Source organism: Chrysemys picta, chromosome 3, assembly GCF_011386835.1.
Source record: "Chrysemys picta bellii isolate R12L10 chromosome 3, ASM1138683v2, whole genome shotgun sequence".
Taxonomy (NCBI): Eukaryota; Metazoa; Chordata; order Testudines; family Emydidae; genus Chrysemys; species Chrysemys picta.
This window is the reverse complement of record NC_088793.1, coordinates 98,764,528-98,786,386: the sequence shown is the minus strand read 5'-3', so window position 1 is coordinate 98,786,386 and position 21,859 is coordinate 98,764,528.

Below are 21,859 nucleotides of genomic sequence, written 5' to 3'. Positions count from 1 at the left end.
ATCATTCTTATATGCCCCCTACAGAAGAGTACCTCTGGACATCAGCATATCCTTATCATCATGGACTTGGTCACCCAATAGCCAGAAATTATATCATTCCAGACAACGAATGACAAGACTATCACTAATGAGCTGCTGAAGGTCTTTGCCTGGGTAGGGATTCCCAAAGAGAACCTGATGGACCACGGAACAGGTTTTACAATCTGGTTGATAAGAGAGTTCTGTGGCCTACTAAAAGTCAAAGCATTATACACATCTGTAGGGTCCTACTAATTTCACAGTCGTAGGGTTTTAAAAATCACAAATTTCATGATTTCAGCTATTTAAATCTGAAATTTCATGGTGTTGTAATTGTAGGGGTCCTGACCCAAAAAGGAGTTGTGGGGGGAGGCCGCAAGGTTCTTGTAGGAGGGATTGCAGTACTGGTACCCTTACTTCTGCGCTGCTGCTGGCGGCGGCGGCGCTGCCTTCAGAGCTGGGCAGCTGGGGAGCAACGGCTGCTGGCCGGGAGCCCAGCTCTGAAGGCAGAGCCATTGCCAGCAGCAGTGCAGAAGTAAGGATGGCATGGTATGGTACTGCCATTCTTCAGCGCTGCTGCCTGCAGAGCTGGGCCCTCAGTCAGCAGCTGCCACTCTCCGGCCACCCAGCTGTGAAGGCAGCAGGGAAGAAGTAAGGATGACATGGTATGGCATTGCCACCCTTACTTCTGTGCTGCTGCTATTGGGGCACTGCCTTCAGAGCTGGGTGCCCGGCCAACAGCCATGGCTCTCTGGCCGCCCAGCTCTGAAGTCAGTGCAGAAGTAAGGGTGGCAATACTACAACCTCCCAAAAATAGCCTTGTGACCCTCTGCAATTCCCTTTTGGGTCAGGACCCCCAATTTGAGAAACATGGGTCTCCCCCATGAAATCTGTATAGTATAGGGGAAAAGCACACAAAAGACCAGATTTCACGGTCCGTGACGCATTTTTCATGGCAGTGAATTTGGTAGGGCCCCTACACATCTGTGTACCATCCATAGACAGATGGCCTAATGGAAAGGCTTAATCAGATGGTAAAGAGAATGCTCAAGAAATTCATTATCCAAGACTCATAACATTGGGACCAACTACTCCTGACTCTACTCCTCTTCTCCATTAAGGAAGTATCACAAGTTTTGACCGCATTTTCACCACTGCAAGTGCTTTATGGGCAACCGCCAAGAGGTATACTAGACCTGGTGTGAGAGACATGGGAAAGCCAGGCTCCAAGAACCAAAAACCTTGTACAATATGTCTTAAAGTTACATGAGAGACAGGAAGCTACGGGGCCGTATGCTAGAGGAAGGAACACATACAAAAACAGTCACATTATAATAAAGTTGCATGACTATGTGCCTTCCAGTCCGGGAACAGAGTTCTATTGCTTCTTCCAATCTCTGAATCAAAGCTGATGGCCAAGTGGCAAGGCTCTTATGAGATGGTAAAGGAAGTAGGAACTGCAAACTATTTAATCAGACAAAAGGGGGGAATGGGAGGAAGGAATGACAAATTGACTGTGTAAATTTGCTGAAGCCAGGAAAAGCCACTTCATCATGCCATATGCTGAGGAACTGGGACCCCAAATTAGAGATTGCCTGAAAGAAAGCTCAGTGCCCCTCCGAGAGAACCTAAACCAGAAGCAAAAAAACCAGGCACTCCAATTGGTGGCCACTTTTACAAAGATATTCTCAGCCCACCCTGGGAAGATATCCATGGGCCACAATCACATTAATATGGAACCCAGTAAAGTAATACAGAAGAGCTGCAACCAATCCCCCCACAATTGAGGAGGGCTATCAAAAAAGAGCTCAAGGTCATGTCAGAACTTGAGCTATCCCAAAGTGACTGGAGAAGTTCTGTTGTGCTGGTTCCAAAGTCAGATGACTCACTACATTTCGGTATAGACTTCAGAAAGGTGAACAGTTTCAGAATTTGATGTTTACCCCATGCCTTGGGTGGACAAACTTAGACTGGCTGGGAGAAGCACAGGATAGCACCACTCTGGATTTAACAAAGGGATACTGGCAGATTTCCTTAACACCAGACTCACAGGAGAAGATTGCTTTTATGCCGAAAATGGGCAGAGATGACACTAAAAACCAGTGAATCCTGCAACTACACTCCCTCTCTTTTCCTTCCTTGCACAAATCCCAGGTGCCGCTTCATGAAAGTAGGAGAAACAAAATAGATATATTTTTTATGGTCTTATGGTGTGTAAAGTTAGTGTAAAGACTAATGTATATTTATAGCCCGGGAATGAACAGACAGAGCTAAACAGCATTAAAAAAATTCTACTCTCTCCTCAGAAAAATACTATGAAATAGAAATGGTTATAAATATGCTAGAAGTTTTTAAACTTTGAGCTTATGTTTTTAAAACATTTTTAAAGTTCTACTGACCTCTGTAGACACTAAATAAAAGCAGAAAATTCTCACATCTGGAGAAGTAGATAGTTATTTATATGTATTTTCCCCCTGTTCTCTATTTAATTTTGAATAAATTATTCTTTTTAAAGTTGTTGTGATGTTATAACTCTACACAGGAATGATATAATTTGGTCTAAATATGATGGGACTACTTAGCTCATGGACAATGTAATAAACCTTAATTTAACCCAGCAATAGCCTGCTCTATTAACTTCTATATTTATATTAGTCATTTTGTTTGACTAGTCAGTCAGTCAGTGCTGCTTTTTAATGCAGTATTTTTTTTTGTAGGAATATTTACTTATATTGAAAAACATGCTTGCATAATTTCCAGGAACAGATTCTTGCAACCACTTGTAGCTTCTTCACGAGTGACTGATCTATGTACTTGCCATAAGTAAAAGGATTTGAATTGTAAATTTCAGCTTGCAGGCTACTAAACCTCATTGATTCTAGCAGCACCTTGAAGACCCTGGGGATGTTCCTTTAGTTTGGCATTTGAAACTGACACAAATAAAAGACTGAAGGCCAACAGACCTCATAAATCATAGCTACAGTGTCAATGCCAATCTAACAAAGGGACTAATAACACACAACTACTGCAAAAAATAAAGACAGCCAGGAAAAGATTTTATTTTAATAGCTGATATTCAGGATGGCTTCCCTGAAGCAGACTCTTTCATCTCTTCCCCATTGCTTTAGGGGTACACAGTCCCTATTTTTCAGGCTGGTGAAATGGGAAGGTTGCCTAGATGCTGATGAAGAAAATGTGAATTTTGCCAGAAGGGATGAGCTTAACCAGACCCACAGCGAGGAAAAAGAGGAACAAGATGCCACCATGACCCTTGAGTTTAATGTCTCCCACCAGGATCCAGGATATCAATCCAAGGCTCACATGCAAGGTGCCCAGATCAAACTGATCACCACTTGGGAAGCTGGATGGAATGTTACCAATGCCATTCAGGTAAAATGCTTACCTATTTACATTACTCATAATTTTAAACACTTAGTCTGTTTTGTTTTGCTTTAACTATATCATCATATCACAACACTCAGAAGGTTTTTGATTTCATCTCAGATGGTGGATTAATTTATTACTGACATATTTAAACTTTTTTTACATGAAACTCACACTTTAAAAACAGGGAACAAAGGTCAAAAGGGAGTCGTGGGGGAAGTAGGGATATTATCAAAAGAGAGAAAGATTCTGAAAATAATTAAACTAAGGGAAAATAAAGAGATGCTAACTGCTTCTGTAGGTTTGGAATTGCCTTTCCATGTGTACATTTGTATTCAGAGAAAATCACCAAGTTAAAGAAGGTGGAGATAAATCGGAGATACAATATGTAAATATCTCACAAAACCAGAGACAATGTATTTAAGACCAGTTTCATCCCAGGTCTAACTTAACTGATGACTATGAATTTGGACCAAAGAGAATAATAATAATAAAATAACTTTTTATTTGACATCAAATTTAAACTTGGTTCCATAATTTTCTTGATGGAAAAAGTGTTTTTTTCATATCTATAAATTTAGCTTAACATTGTTTTAAAAACTGCTTTTTCTCTCCCACCTCCTTTTCATTTGCGACATCATACAGTAGGAACAAACAAATGTCTACAGACATATTTCACATTTAGCATTGTTTATACACTAATCAGTAGCTCGCTTGCAAATTTTCATGACACCCTAAATATGAAAAGAAAAGAAAAAAAAAAGGTCTTCCACTGTTGTTTGAGAGTTTGATAACTTTAATGGACATTTTCCTGTTCATCCTCTTCTAACCCCCCAATCTTTTTGAGGGGGAAAAAACCCCAAAACATTGTCTATGTCTCAATGAAGTTTCCATGCTATATCTAATTTAAAATGAATACAAATACAATACAATTTAAGTCAAAGTAACATATCATATTCTAAATATGTTTAACTAAGAACATAGACTTGCAATCCTAATACAAAAATGGAAATACATTTTGGTGACAAGTCAGTTCTTGCAGACTCTCAGCATGGTCTGTCAATCAGCAAAATGGGCTGGGGGTGAAATCCTGGCCCCAGCACAGTCAATGGGAGTTTTGTCATTGACTTTAATGAAACCATTTCATTTTCGAAATCAAGGGACTTTGTTTCTAGACCCAGTTTTATCAATGCCTTGTAGTGTGACCTTTGGCAAGTCACTTAACTTCTCTTTGCCATTGTTTCCACATCTGAAAAATGTAGGTAATAATATCAGTCGCTCAAAGTGGTTTAAGACTCCTGGATCTATTTAAATACAATATTATATTACATATTATTAATTATTATAGATTCCAGTATAGAACTAGATATTTAGCAATATGGTAGCAATACTACTTACATATGGCAGATTATTAAAAGATTTTTTTTAAAGGACAAAGTAGCCAATCAGTTCAGGAAGAAGGGCTTCATTCAGGGTCTCGCTACACTGCAGTAAATACCTGTGGCTGGCCCAGGTCAGCTCACTCAGACTTGTGGATGGCGGGCCGGGGTAGGAGGGCTGTTCGGGCTGTAAGGCAATAAAATTGCAGTGTAGACATTTGGGCTTCGGCTGGTGCCCAGCTCTGAGACCCCACAAGGCAGGAGAGTCCCACATCTAGGTTCCAGCAGAAGTCTGAACATTTATATTGCAATTTTATAACCCCACAGCCCAAGCTCTGCAAGTCCGAGTCAGCTGACCCAGATGAGCTGAGGGTGTTTTGTTGCAGTATAGATATACCCTTAGTGTCTGCAGCTTTGAACCCTGCTACTTAGTCTTGCTTGGTCCAGTATTTTAAAACAGAACATAACAGCAACAGGGGGCAAGCTACAGTTTTTCAGTGTTTTGTTTATGGGGGAGCATGAAGGTGGCAAAGTGGGGAATAATTATTTATTTACTAATACGGTTGGAGTTTTCTAATGGATATATTGTATGTGGGAAAGTGCAACAGAGCAGGTGTGCAATACATTTTGTGTTTTCTTTTACTTCTCTGAAGTATGGAAAAAACCCTTTATGTCTGGTTAGGGGAATACTATAAAATAGGTATCTAAGGCAGAAAAAAATATTGAGTTGGCACAGATCACTGAACATATAAGAATTTGAGGGAATTTCTATGCAAACCTTACAAGAGAAAAATCAGGAGTTATGAACAGATTGATTAAAGCAATCAGAATGCTCTTGACAGGTGGAAACAAGCTCTGTTAAAATGGGAATGACAGTTGTTTTTGCCTTACCCAGAGGAAAGGGCAGCAGTGTTTTGCATGGCAATTAGAGATAAATGTTTAAGTTGAATTTGAAAACACTCTAAGCAGTTATTTCAGTGCACACAATTAATCCACAAATGAAATTATATTATAATCTGGAATTATTTTAAGGATAAGTAACTTTTTGGTCATTATGAAATTCAATAAAGGAGGCTTTTTTAGATTGTCTGCTTATTAAATAGTACTTATTTGCATTGGAAATGTTTAAGTTTTTTCCTTCAACTGAAGAATGTGAAATTTTGATGACAGCATTGTTTATGTAAATGATTGTTTCAGACATTTAAAGTTTCCAAGGAAACATGTTTAATATTCTTCCACTGTACATGCAAATGAAAACCTGTGTGCAGTTAAAACTACCTTTAAGAAAAGACATAACCCAAAATTATAAGATAAAAGGATGAAGAAAAGTATACTGACAGAGAGATTCAAGTTATACTTCTAGCTAGCAATAAAATAGCAAACTTTTACACTGGTTTTCACAGTAGTCTAGAGTCTAACAATATGGTAGTACCAAAGTAGTCTTTACATACCAACAACACGGAAGAGGAGTGTATTCAGAAGAGATGACATGGTGCGCCAAAGAAAAAGAATGTCAAAATAAAAGTCCCACTAAGCCTACTGTGTCCTGAAGTGGTGCAAGTGGCCAGAAAACAGCTATTAGGAAGATGTAAAATAAAGTATCCCATCACTACTTTAATTTATAACCCATTTGAGATGGACTTCCCCAAAACTCTCAGCAGCACACACAAAGCTCAGGGCTGCAGAAAACTCATCTGTCCTACCAAAGAGTTTCAAAGTGCTTTCAATAGTGTGAAACTCACTCCTTTTTACATTTAAAATATAGTTTGGATGGGTTCCACCTGGAACTGGGGTATCACTGAGACCTCTGACCCACCAGCCAGGGCTCCCTCTCACATGGTGTTGCCATGACAAGTTGCAAAGCCCTCCAAGCTTGCACTTTCACCAGCATTCACACAGATAGGGACACACCCAGATGCAGTCACTTGTAGGCTCTCTAAGCACCAGCCTCAGACCAGTGTTCCCTCTAATTTTTCCCACCAATGTGTGGAATGAATTTTGTTATGTTCACCAATATGGAGGTGATGTGTGATGTGAGCATAACAAAATTCATATAGCGGGTTGGGGCTGAGGGGTTCAGAGTGTTGGAGGGGGCTCAGGGCTGGGGGCAGAGTGTTGGGGTGCAGGGGGTACAGGCTCTGGGGTGGGGCTGAGGGGCTCAGGGCTGCTGAAGAGGGTTGGAGTTCAGGGGAGGTGAGCTCTGGCTGGGGATGTGGGCTCTGGGGTGGGGCCAGGGATGAGGGGCTCAAGGCTGGGGCAGAGGGTTGGGGTTTGGGGAGGTGAAGGTGCCATCTGGAGGTGCGGGCCCTACGGTGGGGCTGAGGAGTTTGGGGTACAGTTGGGCTCCCCAGGGCTATGGTGGGGAGAGAGGACTCCCTCCAGCCCTCTCTCCCTGCAGCAGCACCTGGGCTGGGGGGGAGGGGCACCTGTCCCCTGGCAGGTTCAGGGCCGGGCTGGGTCAGGGCCAGGGGAAGGATGCCTGTCCCCCAGCCACAGCAGGTTCGGGGTCAGGCTGGGTCGGGGCTAGGGGAGGGGTGCCTATCCCCAGTCGTGGCAGGTCTGGGACTGGGCGGGGTCAGGGGCGGGGGAGGGGCACCACAGGCATCTCTCCCCGCCGCAGCCCTGAGCACCTGCATGGCACTTTATAGGCAACTGCACAGCTGCGCGGCCATGCAGCTTAGACGGAACTTAGCCTAGGACCCCAGAGCAGTACCATCCTTCCCTGGTCAAATCTGGCCAGTATATGGGTTTAAACCCAGTCCGCCTCTCCCTCAATGTGAAGAGGACCATACACACTAGTGGTAACCAAGCTGAGATTTTTCCTAGACAGCTTAGTCAAATGCACAATGGTTTGGATTAAAATATAAAATAAGTTTATTAACTAGAAACTGATAGATTTTAAGTGATTATAAGTGATAGCAAACAGATCAAAGCAGATTACCTAGTAAATAAACAAAACCACAAACTGAGCTTAACATACTAGATAGGTAGGATATGAATTAGCAAATCCTCACCCTGAGTGATAAACAGACTGGCAGATTCTTAAAGCACAAGCTGCCTTGGCTTTGCAGCTTGGGTTTCCCAGGTTTTCATACAGAGACTAGAATCGCTTTAGCCTGGGAACATCACTTCCCCCCGTTCAGTCTTTATTCCTCAGGTGTTTCCAGGTGTGTTGTTGTAGGGAGAGCGAGTTCCCCTTATGCTGTCCTTTTCCCCCTTTTATATTTTTTCCCACTTACTGGAAAGCTCTTTTGCTGTGACCTGGGTCAAACAGCTCCCATTGTGTAGTGCTATCTCTGAGAGATTTCTATTGTACACAGTTCCTGGGGTAATACTTGTGCTTGTGTGCATTTCCTCAGTAAGCCATTAACATTGTTTGGTTTTTTTACTGTTGTACCTGAAAAGCTGCTTGTGAGTGTTTTCAACCTCACAACATGTTTCAGTAACACATACATAGCCATAACTTCATAACTTCATATACAACAATAGCACATACAGTCCAACAAGATATTAATGTCTAGCAGATCAATACTTTTAGAATGATATCTCACAAGGCATACTTTGTGCAAAACATATCCTAATTACATGAGAGTGGTGAATATTGGGGCACCTGTGTGTCACAATAGTGTAATGTATAAATGTTCAATTACTGAAAATATATTAAGCCTGTATTCATAGCCAGAACCTTACCTCATGTAAAGTAGCAGAACTTCATTGAGTTCAATGGATCTCTGCTGATTGACAGCAGCTGAAGACCTTATTCTATATGTTTTGTAAAATGTATTGATATTATATACCTGTCTCATATAACAATACATTCCAATAGACCCAGTATTAAATTTTATTACATTTGTGGATAATGATACCATAGTCAGAGTATCAATTTTATATTTTTATATCTGGTTTACATATGCATTTGAACTTGTGGCTATAAATCAGGGGTTTTCAAACTGGGGGTAATGACCTCTCAGGGGGTCATGAGGTTATTACATGTGGGATTGTGAGCTGTCAGCCTCCACCCCAAACCCCGCTTCACCTCCTGCCTTTATAGTAATGTTAAATATTAAAAAGGGTTTTTAATTTATAATGGGGGGGTCGGACTCAGGCGCTTGCTGTCTGAAAGGAGGCATGAGTACAATAGTTTGAGAACCGCTGCTATAAATGATTCATACAGTTACAACATATATGGCATACTATCTTGTATATATAACAAAAGGAATTCATTGATCCAATTTTAATATTTAATGTTCTCATTGATGAGAATATAGTTTCCATATAGGGGTATATGATGATAAATTTTTATCTGTGACCTTTTATGGTGTTCACCTGAGTAGTTGATATTTCTCTTTCTTCCATGGTTTCAGCTGCTTTCATCACACTAGTGATAAGGTTAAATCCTTAGAGACACTGAACACCACAAATGGAACGTGCAGAGGACCTGCACCTCCAAGGACCAGGGATCAGGTTTGCACAGACATTCAGGCCCACTAGGGCTTGCCAGGTGTCCAGTTTTCAACTGGAACACCTGGTCAAAAAGTGACCCTGGCAGCTCCGGTCAGTACTGCTGACCAGGGCATTAAAAGTCCAGTTGGCGCGGGGCTGGCAGGCTCCCTACCCGGCTCTGCGCGGCTCCTGGGAAGCAGCCGTCATGTCCCTCTGGTTCATAGGCATAGGTGGCTCTACGTGCTGCCCCCGCCCCAAGCACCAGCTCCGCAGCTCCTATTGGCCAGGAACCATGCCCAGTAAGTGCCGCTCAAAGCCTGTGACGCTCACCCACTTCTGCACTTCAACCCCCTACCCCATCCCTGAGCCCCTTCCTGCATCCCAAACCCCTCATTCCTAGACCCACCCCAGAGCCTGCACCCCGACCCCAGAGCCCTTCCTCCCCCATTACCCACCCCCTGCCCCAGCCCTGAGCCCCCTCCTCCACCCTGAAACCCTCATTTCTGACCCCACCAGGAGCCTGCACCCCCAACCCAGAGCCTGTACCCCCTCCCACACCCCAACCCCTTTCCTCAGCCCAGAGCCCCCTCCCACACTCCAAACCCCTCATCCCTAGCCCCACCCCCAACCAGAGCCCTCACCCCCTCACACAACCCAATCCCCTGCCCCAGCCTGGTGAAAATGAGCAAGTGAGTGAGGGTGGGGAAAAGCAAGAGACAGAGGGATGGGGGATGGAGTGAGTGAAGGGTGGGGCCTCGTAGAAGAGATGGGGAAGGGGTAGGGCCTCCAGGAAGGGTCGGGGCAAGGGTGTTCAATTTTCTGAGATCAGAAAGTTGGCAACCCTAAAGCCCACAGGGTGCCTATCTGCATTTTTAACTGCCTTTTAAATCTGTTCCCAGGTCCTTAATTGCACCACAGAATCCCAACATGGATTTTCATCCTTAAATTCAAGTAGTTTACACACCTGGGCTTAATTTATACCCTTTAGAACTCCACTGTAGAGCTTGGCCCAAATTATTCATTTTCCATATTCAAAGTTCAAGAACAAGGGCCCACTCCAGTATTTCTGACCAGAGCAGTAAGTAAAGCCACTGCAGCGTTTGGGCTACACACTGGAATTAGAGTAAGTCATACTTTGAAAGAACTTATAGAAGCCTGAGCAACAAAGATACAACAGCATTTCCCATCATGGGCTGGTTTTGCTGCCACTGTCTCTGACTCTTAGCAGACTCTGCAGTCTCTCTCTTTGCAACTTCCTGCAGCTCTTTACAGGAGAATCAGCTCTTCCATACCCAGCTCATACTGTTAAATAATTGTCACACTCCATTAGGTGTGCCAGGCAGGGCTAATTGTACAGGGATGGTCAGTTCCAGGCTTCCAAGCCTTAAAGGGGCAAGCCCACCATTACATACCTTCAATTAGGGCAAGGATTCTGGACATCGCCTATTGCTTCATGGAGCATTTTATTTCAGGTTAGACCCTGGTGTAATTTTTTTGGGCCTGACCACTAAGCCTGCCCAGGAATGCAGCAAAAAGGGGCTGGAGCCAGGATATATATTCTCACTACCCAGTGCCTTTTTTCCCTAGCACAGTCAAGAGCCCTTTGCTCCTGCAGCTATGGAATTGTGTTTATTGTTCAGAAATGTGCAGCATCCCTATTTTAGGGACTGTCGAGTAGCCATTCCTATAAACCTTGACACCTGGGGATAAATTCTGTTTATACTTTGTCAGCTGCAACCATTAAAAATATTTTGAAGTCAGGGCTGCTAAAGATTGAAAGATGACACATTTAAAGTTGCTGATCACTTCTGGAAAATGACTATCTAGATTAGATTGTTCTAATGGGTATTAAATTTCTATGGCTATGTCTACACAGTAATGTAAGCCGAGAGTTGGTGGGATTCAAGTCAGCCAGGGAACCCTGGGCTTGAATGTCTACATTGCATTTTAATCCTCAGTTAAGAATTTTCTGACCCATGCTTGAACCTAGGGCTCTGGCATCCACATCGCAGTGCGCAGATCCAAGTCAAAGTAAATATATCCCAAAATGTCTACCTCCCCCCGAGGGTGATCAACCATCCCTAATAGGGTGGGAAAGTTCTGAAATGTACATTTCAAGTCCTTGTCCTGGACTGAATGACTCTGGGACAGCATTTGTCCCAGATTCCCTATAGCGCTGTTCCACACCTGTCCAAGGCTCAGGGGCAGCACCAGCCTCTTCCCGTTGGGAGGAGCTGAGATGGGCCTTAGCCAGCCTCACCACGAGGCCCCACCCCTTTCTCCTCTTCTTCCCCCCGAGCCTATCCCTGGCCAGGCCAGAAGCCAGAACCAGGCAGTAGTAAGAGCCACCCAGAGAGCCCCAGCTGTGCTGAGCTGGGAGCTCTGCCCCTGCCCCTTCCTGCAGGGCCTCTGCTTGGTCCTGCTCCACTCTGTCCCTTGCTCCCAAGCCCCACTTTTTCTCCTTGGGGCTGCCTGTGCAGGGATGCCCAGGCTGCATGCACTGTGAGGGTGGCGAGTGCATGCAACCGCCCACCTGGCAACTTTGCTCCCTGCTCTGGGCAAGCTCCATGCATCAGCAAAGGAGAGTCAAAGCCACCACTGCAAGAGGAGCAGGTAGAGGGAGGGCATGTGGCCAGACAGTAATGGCACTTCTGGCCATGGTGCTGGCTGCCTGCAACTAGGGTGACCAGGCAGCAAGTGTAAAAAATCGGGACTGGGGTGGAGGGTAATTGGAGCCTATATAAGAAAAACTCCCCAAAATCGGGACTGTCCCTATAAAATCGGACATCTGGTCACCCTACCTGCAGCACTGCTTCTCTGCCACCAGGAACTCTGGGATACAGCCGGAGGACTTCTGGGACCAGAGTCAAGCCGGGGCCACATGCACACAGGAAACCAATAGGGCTCAGACCCTAGGTCCAAGTTTAACACGAGCTCATACACTCGAGTCCTGCAGAATCTTGGGGCTTTGGGTCTGAGCCCTAGATTGGCACATTTGCAGTGTGGACGCAAGGGGAGTTTGGCTTGAGCCTGGGCTCAGATCTGCAGGGCTGTGCACTGCATTGCTGTGTAGACATATCTTATGTGGAAGATTGTGTGACTGTTTTTCAGATGCCCATCACATAAGGGATCTGGATGACTGAGGCAGAGAAAGAAATCAAGAAAGAATTGTATTAGCACATACTGGTGTAATTGTTAGAAGTACGGAACTTTTAGGATGTGACACATCAGGGCTCTGCAGCTCCTATCAGTTTTGCCAACATAAAGGCATTGTAAAGTAGCTGTAATGATTCCACAAATAATTCCCCCAACATAGAGGCAGTCCCTGGTAGATGTAGTGGGTGTAGACAGCTCTATGCCACCCCACAGATGCCACCAGTTCAGGGGGCATGAGTATTGTCAGGGGAAGGAGTTTTGCCAGGGTATTCCAATGCTCTGGCTATTTCCAGCCACTAGAATCACCCATAAAAGCCTCTATGCAGTCCTCAGGACTGTGCTACCCTGTACCATAGGCCAACTCCACTATATTCTAATATGCAAATAGGAAAGTTACATAACGCCCCCCCCCCAATTATGTTCAGGGTTTGGCTTAAACCTAACCATTCCATTGGTAACTCAAATTGTTTTGGCTATGTAGTTTAAGTCAGTTATCAGAGGTCTGAGAAATATTGAATATAAGTACATTGAATTTAAAATGCAGGCTCAGTTTTAAATTTGTATATCTTTATTGTTGATTTAAGACAGATCCTTTATTTTTAATGTATTTTTATGTGAATAAAACTATCTCATGTTACATCTTTTTGATAGCAGTAGCTGGAAGCAGTGTTATGATGAGGGGCCTGTTGGTGTTTCCATCAGAAATACCATCTTTATAACATCATCTTTCTTCTTAGAGTATGTGCAATGTGCCTCAGGCGGCATGTGCCCAGGATTCATCACCAAATTTGATCCACTGGTTGGATCATTAGCTTTCCCGGCCCAGGCTGGGTATGGACAGGGAATGCAACGTGAGTGCTGATCCACGCCCCCCCACACATTATTTTTAAAATTAAGGATCTGAGTTTTAGAGGTACTGAATACCCACAGTTCCCATCAGCTTCAACTGAAGCATCTGCTACTCAGGTCTCCTGAAAAGCAAGCTTATGATGTGAACTTAGACTCAGAGTACTGGTTACTAGCCTTCATGTAATTATTCTTAGTAACAGTAGCTAAAACATTGCAGTATATAGTTCCATGGCATCAAAAATCTCTTTGCAGTTTTTGATGTTTTTTGTCACGCTACAGCTAAAAAAAAAGCTTGATTTTCAATAGACATTTTGCAAGTGCCTTGTGTTCCCTTTTGTTGTTTGTTTACTTTTTATTTAAATGCTGAATAATTTAACTTTGAAAATCTACTACTGTACACAATACCTGGTGATGGGTTTTTTTTTTAAACATTTCTTTCTAATGACTGCCAAGGTGCAATCTCTTCTCAATATACATACATAAATTGTGCTAATGAGAGCTGTGTGTGTGCTCCAAGAGGAGACTATACCGCAGAATCGGTAAATAAGCATATTGTATGAAATCTCATTAATCTCACTGAGACATTTTATATTAACTGCTACATCTCAATGCCGAACTGCAGTTCTTCTGCCATGGCTCACCCTGTGATGTTTCTACACTTAAGGTGGCATGTAGAGTACATGCATTGCATGACCCCTCAGCAGTATAAACAGCAGTGTAGACAGCAAGGCACTGCAAAGGGGAGTACAGAAAAGACATATCTTAAGATATGGACCCTACACAGCTCTCTACATGCCAATGCAGTACCTCCCTACCCATCTACACTGCTAATTTCTACAGCATAGTGTCCCACTGCCAGAGCCTTTCCCTGCTGCAGTGAAAGATTCTGACAGGGACAAAAGGGACTGCAGCATGTAGCTACACATGTATCTTTCATGTAGACGAGACCTGTGCTTGAGGATGGGAAGGAGGAGACCATCCCAGGAGGCGTTCTTGAAGGTAGTGGACCTAATCCCAACTGCCTTGCACTCAGTAAAGTCATTTACAGTACGAACAGGCCTAATCAAGGTTTCATGGACAACAGGCAATGCCAGATTTTTGAACTTTCAAGTGCTTGACTTTGCCACTGAAATAAATGTTCTTTTAATGTAGTATATTTAAGTTAAATTTCCTAGGTTTTTTAAAGGAAAGGGGTAAAAACAAGTTATTATGCAACTACAGCACCCTAAGCAGGGACTGAACCTTGAACTTGCAACACTGCAGCACAGACTGCTATTGTTTCCGCTACCATTCTGATTATAGTAGCACCCAGCAGAAGAAGGCTGTTATTCTGGGGACAAGGTGGGCTAAGCGGTGGGCTGTTGGGGCCATGTGCTGGGGGAGTGCTCATTAGTGGGAACCCGGCCTGGCTCTCTCATACCCTTCCCCTCAGAAGGCAGTGGATGCTCCTTCTCCATGTGGTGCCCTAGAATGGGAGATGGGTTGATGGCGCCTCATGCTTGGCACAGGGATCGTTTGTGGGGAGCCTAGCTCCCCATCCCGCTAAAGCTGCTCCCAGTGTCTCCTGCTGCATGAGCCTGGCCTTTAAATAGAATCTGTGGTTATTTTTGCACGATACCAAAATTATTCCGTCACCAGAAGCCAAAGCAGGGAAATTGGGAATTTATGTCTCAGGCAAACTTGAATGCAATTTCATGGGACAAATGAAAGACACATCTCTAGTCTGAAGGCTTCAAATTTGCCATATTTCAAAGGCCCACTGCAAACAATGGAGGTCTTAAAGCTTCTTTAAAAGAATGGTCAAAAGAATCTTATATAATGGAAAGTTTTAGGCAACCTAAATATAGGGGTTATTACCAGCTTCTCTATGATATACATCTATACATAAGTGTGCATACAAAATGTGGGGGCCAGCTCCCTGACTCCCTCCCTACAGCACCCACCTGCAGGACAAGCAAACACTAGCAGGTAAAGGGGAACTGCAAGTGGCTCACTCAGTCTTGAGCTGCTTGTGATGGTTCACGAGATCATAAGCACTGCCAAAATTAAGTCTGAAATTATGACATTCACAATAACATTGCAAGTATTGACAACACTGCCTTTTCTTAGTGCAGTAGAGTTCAAATTAATTTCCCGGTTCAGCTCTGACTCTTTCTGGCCAGTCTCGCTGATATCTCCTCATGGATGTCCAGACATCAATTTAAGATCAACATAGATAAAACAGTTTCTAATCTTACCCCCACCCTCAAGTCATCTCCCATATGTCCTTTCCTGATCATTGAGGATGACACCACCATCCTCCCTGGCACTTAGGCTCATAGTCGGGCATTGTCTTTAATTAGGACCTCTCTTTAGGTCCTCATATCCAGGCTGTCTAAATCTTGCTGATCCTTTCTGCACAGCATCTCTAAGTTATGGTCTTTCCTATCCATCCACACTACTAAGACTTTCATCATCTCCCATCTCAACTACTGCAACATCCTTATCTCTGGCCTTGACAAATGCAAACTTACCCTGCTTATAACCATTCAAAATACTGCTGTAAGGATCGTTTTCCAATCTCATTGCTTTTCCTATGTGTGACCCTAACCGCATCCCAATGCAAGAGGATAAGGGGCTCATTGGTCTCTAGTGGTGACTTTCAGCTGGCCTGACCAGTTCAGTGTCCCCAATTCATTAATGTCATAAACTGTATCTCGTATGTGTCATGTAAGGTACCATTGGAAAACTAACAACACACTGCTCATTAATATTCTTGCTTCAAGTGTGTACAGTAAATGCCCAAGGGACCCTACAAATATGAAGGAAACGTGGGACTAAAATGTGTTTAACAGACAAGCCCAGGGTGTAGGTAAACAGATTTCTCCAGACAGAGGACAGATGCTTCCAGGCAGATGTGATCAGAGTTGATTGGTAATTGCATGGCAAGTGGCCATTCATTTGCATCAGAGAGGGCAGGAATAAATCAATCTGCATTATAGCAAACACCCACAGAGGAAGAACCAGCATGGAACTTCCTTCACCACCAGATTCCATGTCCCCTTCCTCACAGCTTGAATGAACTTTATTTTGAGAGGTAACCTTCAGAAGAATACCTTTCAAAGGTGCACTGGAGTATAAAAGAGAGGGGCAAAGATCCAGGAATTATTTTTCACCTAAGAAGACAAAGGAACCAAGCACTACAAACTTTGTGAGAGATCCTGACCAGAGGGGTGGTCAGTCATCTTGCTAGAAGGTGGTGTGGTAAGAACCTTACCTTGAATATGACTGTAATTTTTTTAATTCTTCGTCTCTAGAAAGTGTTTTTCACTTTTATTTGCTTGTAGCATTTCTAGCTCTATCCCTTATATTAAACTCACTTAAAATCCCCTCTCCTTTTATTTATAAACTTGTTTACTTTTAATCTAAACCAACCCAGTGCTGTGTTTGACTGAAGTGATTGTTAACTCCAGTTCAAGTGATAAGCTGCGCAGTTTGTCTCTTCGGAGGAGCAACCAACCCTTATTATTTCTATGAATGGTCCAGGAGAAGGCTGGGCATTGCCGAACAATTGTGGGAAAATTCAGGACTGGGAAATGTTGGGGTCGCCTTGTCAGGTGTAACCAAAGCTGGTGTATGCCAGAGTGTGGCTGGGGTATAACAAGCAGGCTGCTGGGATCAAAGTGCTGAGCCAGAGTTGCTTAACACACAGACACTCCGTGTATATTTGCCTGCTGGCTGTCGGTGTCAGGGCTGTGAGCCAGAGCAGCAGAGCATTTAAGGCACCCAGAGTTACAGGGCAGGAAATGACAACTCCTCACTCCTCTGGATTGCACCCTAGAACATGACACTCTCTTTGCATCCCCCCACTGGTTCCCCTTTCTTCATTGCATCAAGCATAAGCTGCTTGTCTTTACTTTCAAGGCCCTTCACCGCCTATCCCCCTGATATCTACCATCTTGCATACACTATCTAGATGTTGACTCCCATCTCGACTCTGCAAACAATGCCAGCCTTCATTGCCCATTTTTTAATAAAGCGCCTTCATACTTTTTCCAATACTGCCCCTCATGCATGGGAGGAGCTCCCAACAAACATCCACAAAGCAGCTTCATTGTCCTCCTTCAAATCCCGCTTCAAAACACTCCTTTGCTATGATGCTTACAACACACTTGATAACAGCTACCAATATTGTCTCATTGTTCCCTTGTGCTCCCCCTTTGGCCTCTCAATATCCATCTGTTGTCTCTTGTCTTACACTTCAATTGTAAGATCTTTGGGGCAGTGACTGTCTTTATGTTCTGTGTTTGTGCTGCAGCTCTCACAAGGAATCCCAGTCCATGACTGGTGCTTCTAGGCTCTACCATGATACAACAAATAAATAATAATAATCTCGGTCTCAAGGCATTTTCTGTTTGTTTTTACAAAGGCTCTTCACAGAGCAAAGACAATTGTTTAAATGAGTCCCAGGGACAAATCAGTCCTGCCATTTGATCCTCAGTGGTTTCTCTCCCTTTTTGCTACACAGGGTAGATTCTTATTGCTACTGTGACCCATTGCAGTTCATAGCTTGTTGTGAGGAGGAATGAAAGGAACTTATGTAAAGAGCATGCTACTGATCGAACAATCTTTAGACTATCTTGCTGCCAGGATGGGGATTCCCTTTTTATATGACCATATAGTCAACATGAGAAGAGGGTAGCAGATTTAGACCAAAAATAGTTAAGATAAGTAATGGCTAAAAATAGAATTTCATCTATTACTGCAATATTTTGCACCCATTTGACATTTTATTCTATAGGCATTACACCATTTAAAATTGTAAAAATCATAAACAGGACAAACTAGTGCTCATGTACCATGACTAGGGTTTTGCACTGACAATAAATGTGCATCCAAATGAAAGCTGTATCCTATAGACAGAGTAAGCTTGGATTGAATAGATTACTCTGTCAAAGCCCCAAACTTTAAAGAGACCCTCATTTCATTACAAAGGGTTTTCCCAACATTGGAAACACTAGGACTTGGGTGCAGAAAAGTGATCCTTCACTTCCTCAACCCAAGGAAAAAGCTGATCCACATTTCCTCTGCAGAAAAACAAAAGTCACTTTAATGCCTACATTTCTGGCTGATCAGTCTCTTGTAACCTTTGTAGGAAGTTGCATAAAAATGAATTGGCACTTTTTCTCCCTCTTATTCACAGTTGGCTCCAGGCTTTTTATAGTACTATAACAGGCAAGTTTGGATTTCTGTACCTGATATTTATTTTACCTGCTTACTTTTACAGTTGTGATATTCAAGAAACTCCTCTCTTATTAAGAATGTTGTTGTCCATCTAGTTTTCTTTCAGATGAAAGCCAAAATTACAAATTACAATTACTTGTTCCTCATACGCAGTCCTCCAGCTATGCTATAAAAACACCTCAGATATGTATGTGTGCACATATGCACTTCTGCAGGACAAAAACCACATTGGTACACAACTACATTTGATTGAAGCCATAAATCTTCTTACTCTCTGAACTTTATCCTATCTGAAATCTCAGAGAACTAATCTGTTTTAATGAACAACTTTTAGACACACAATTCATTCCTCTTAAGAAAGTAAAGCTAAAGAATGTAGATGCCAGAACACAGTGATAGACAGCAGAAAGGCTAGCACTTTTACAGCCAAGAATCTTTTTCTACTTTATAGTAACACTCTCCCCTACAATTAACAAATTGTCTGTGGGAACTGGGCAGTGAACAAGGTCTTAAAATAAAGAAGGGTGACCCCTAGTGTTTGTCTAGAAATAAAGATTGATTCAAACCAACAATCTTCCCCACTACAGAAGTTGAAGTATTCAATTCTGTAAGTGACATGCACCTAAATTACTACATTATATATTCTTAGTAGAATTAGTATTAGTGCTATTATTAAAAGAATTTCCAAATGGCAAAACTTCTTCCCCACCATGCATACATGGTTAATCTACAATTCACCCCAGGTGTGTAACTCTAGCAGCAGCAGATTCACTAGAAAAGGCACAAGCTCTGCCTCAATGAGCAAATGGAGCTATTCAAGAAAATAAGAAAACCCCCCAAACACTGATTACACACTTTATTGAGGATGACAAATTGTACCCTAGCCTCAGCAATAGTGAGCTGTATGAAATGCACCTAAAGCTAAATGGAAGAAATCAAACCTTTTTTTCCCGACAATGTTTCTTACTTGGCAGAAACATATCCCTGTCTGCTTGGCCAGTAGCACCAGTTTTGCCATGTGGAAAATATAGCTTTTACCAAACAGCCAACGAAACATCATCTCTGAATCTAATATATACTTCACAAAAATATAAATATATGAATCCAAGTGGATGAAACAACACATATTAACTCATATCCACATTTTCTGTACATTCATTTTCTTTCAGGCAATTTCCTCTGTTGAGACAAATTATAGTACAAATTGTCAGCCCCCTCAGCTAGCATTTTGGTTGCTGTATGGTGCCAACTGCTACAAGAGCTGCAGCCCTTTCTTTTACAAGAGAGATGCCCTTTGTGACAAAAACACTTCTCTTATCATTCTGTTTTCCCCTCCAGAACATGTTTTGTTCAAGCTGGGTCCACCCTCCCGTACCACTCAACAGTCCCTCATATGAAGAACATCCCTTATTTTGATACCCAAATGTACCTGTGTTCCACATGGACCAGCTGTTCTCCCTTAGATTACTGTAATCTACATATATGGATCTCAGAAATCATGAATAATTCAAATGAAATGAGAAAAAAATGTGTATGGATAAAATAAAGGATGACTCCAACATCCTTTTAACTTTTACTAATAGTCATCATGCCTCTCATTTTCAGTCTTTGCCCCACATTTGGGTTTTGGCACTGAGCGGGTATTCCCTCTCGATTTGTTTTAAAATCTCCTCAATATCTCTTCATGACCTTCCACAGCTCGGTGCTCTTCTTATGAGACTTAAGAGTTTAAAGCCTGAAAAATTACTTTGCATGGGGTGTCTCATTAGGGGTCTCCATTCCCATTCTTCTTGTTTTTCCTGCCTTCTGATTTTTCCACCTTTAATGGGCAGCCACCCACCCCCAATTTGTTGGTGATCATCTCAGATTTAAAATTCAACCTAAAATATGTGCACAAAATGCAGGCATCCCTCTTTGCTGCTTGGGGAGGATTTTACCTCCCCTCTACTATCCCTTGGCTGTGAGGAGCTTCTCCCCCTTCACACGCACACACTAACTGGCAGGATAAGCTGTTGCACTCTTTGTATTTTCTCTCCATGGCCCCACACAGCCTCCTGTCTCCCATCTATCCCTACATTCACTTACTTCCCATATTTGCCTCAGTTTCCTACCCATCACGTTCTCCATTTCTGCTGTCTCATTCCCCTGCTCCCCCAATCTGCCTCTTACCCTCACATTCCCCTGCATCTATCAGTTTCCCAACTACCACCCATATCCCCCTCCACTCACCTCTCTCTTCCTCCTGCTCCATCCACTTTCCCTTGATTCCTCATAATTTCCTGTCCTGTGCCTCTCCTCTCCCAGCTACACCACTCCCCCCAATCTGTTTCCTGGCACTTTCAAAGTCTCTTATCCCATGTCTGGATCTCATAATGCTGACTACCAGGCTACCATCTTTCCTGAGTCCAGCCTGGCTTCAGCCCCTTTGGAAACAATGGGAGAGAGAAGCCAACTTTGCTGGGAGCAGTCTCACCCCCACCTACAAACATTAAAGAGACATGGGAGCCAGCATGCTGAGGATTCAGTCCCAAAGACAATAATGGGAGATGACAGCCATTCTGGAGAAAGGCGAAACTTCACAAGATTCAAAGCAGACATTAGACACTAATGTGAACCCCTAAAAAGCCTAAACATTGCAAGACTGGCAATAAAATCATGAGAGCTGACCACACTGAGCTCTGCAAAGGGGCAGATCTCCCAGCAAGACTTAAAGGATTCATCTGCATCCACTTGCAAACCTTTGCTAGAAAAATTAGAACGATAGTTGGATTTGTGATGGCCAGGAAAACCATGTGGTGAATTGCCTGCAACGTGCAAAGTTTGTGGACCTCTTGAGACATCTAGACAGACTTATAAGCAGTGCTGGGGAGGAGTTGCTGGTCATGGTACATGTAGGTATCAATGACATATGGAAAGGTAGGAGAGAGATCCTGGAGGCAAAATCTAGGCTGTTAGGTGAGAGATTAAAGTTGAGGACCTTCATGGTAGTCTGAAATGCTTCCAGTTCCATGTGCAGGGCCAGTAATACAGGTAGAATTGCAGGGTCTCAATGGGTGAATGAAATGGGTTAATGAGACAATGATGTTTAGAGGGAGGACTGAGGTTTATTAGGAACTGGGGAACCTTTTGGGAAAGGAGGAGGCTATACAAGAAGGATGGGCTCCACCTAAACCAAAATGGAACCAGGCTGCTAACATGTAAAATTAAAAAGGTCATAGAGGAGTTTTTAAACTAAGAGATGAGAAAGCTGTCAGGTGTGGAGGAGCACACAGTTCAGACACATCCCTTGGGGAGGACTTATTAAAGGGGATACTCTATATCCCAGTAAAGAGGACAGGATAGAAGTTAATATCGTAGAGAAGTAGATACCGAAGAGAAGCAATCAAACAAAAAAGAGCCCCATTCAA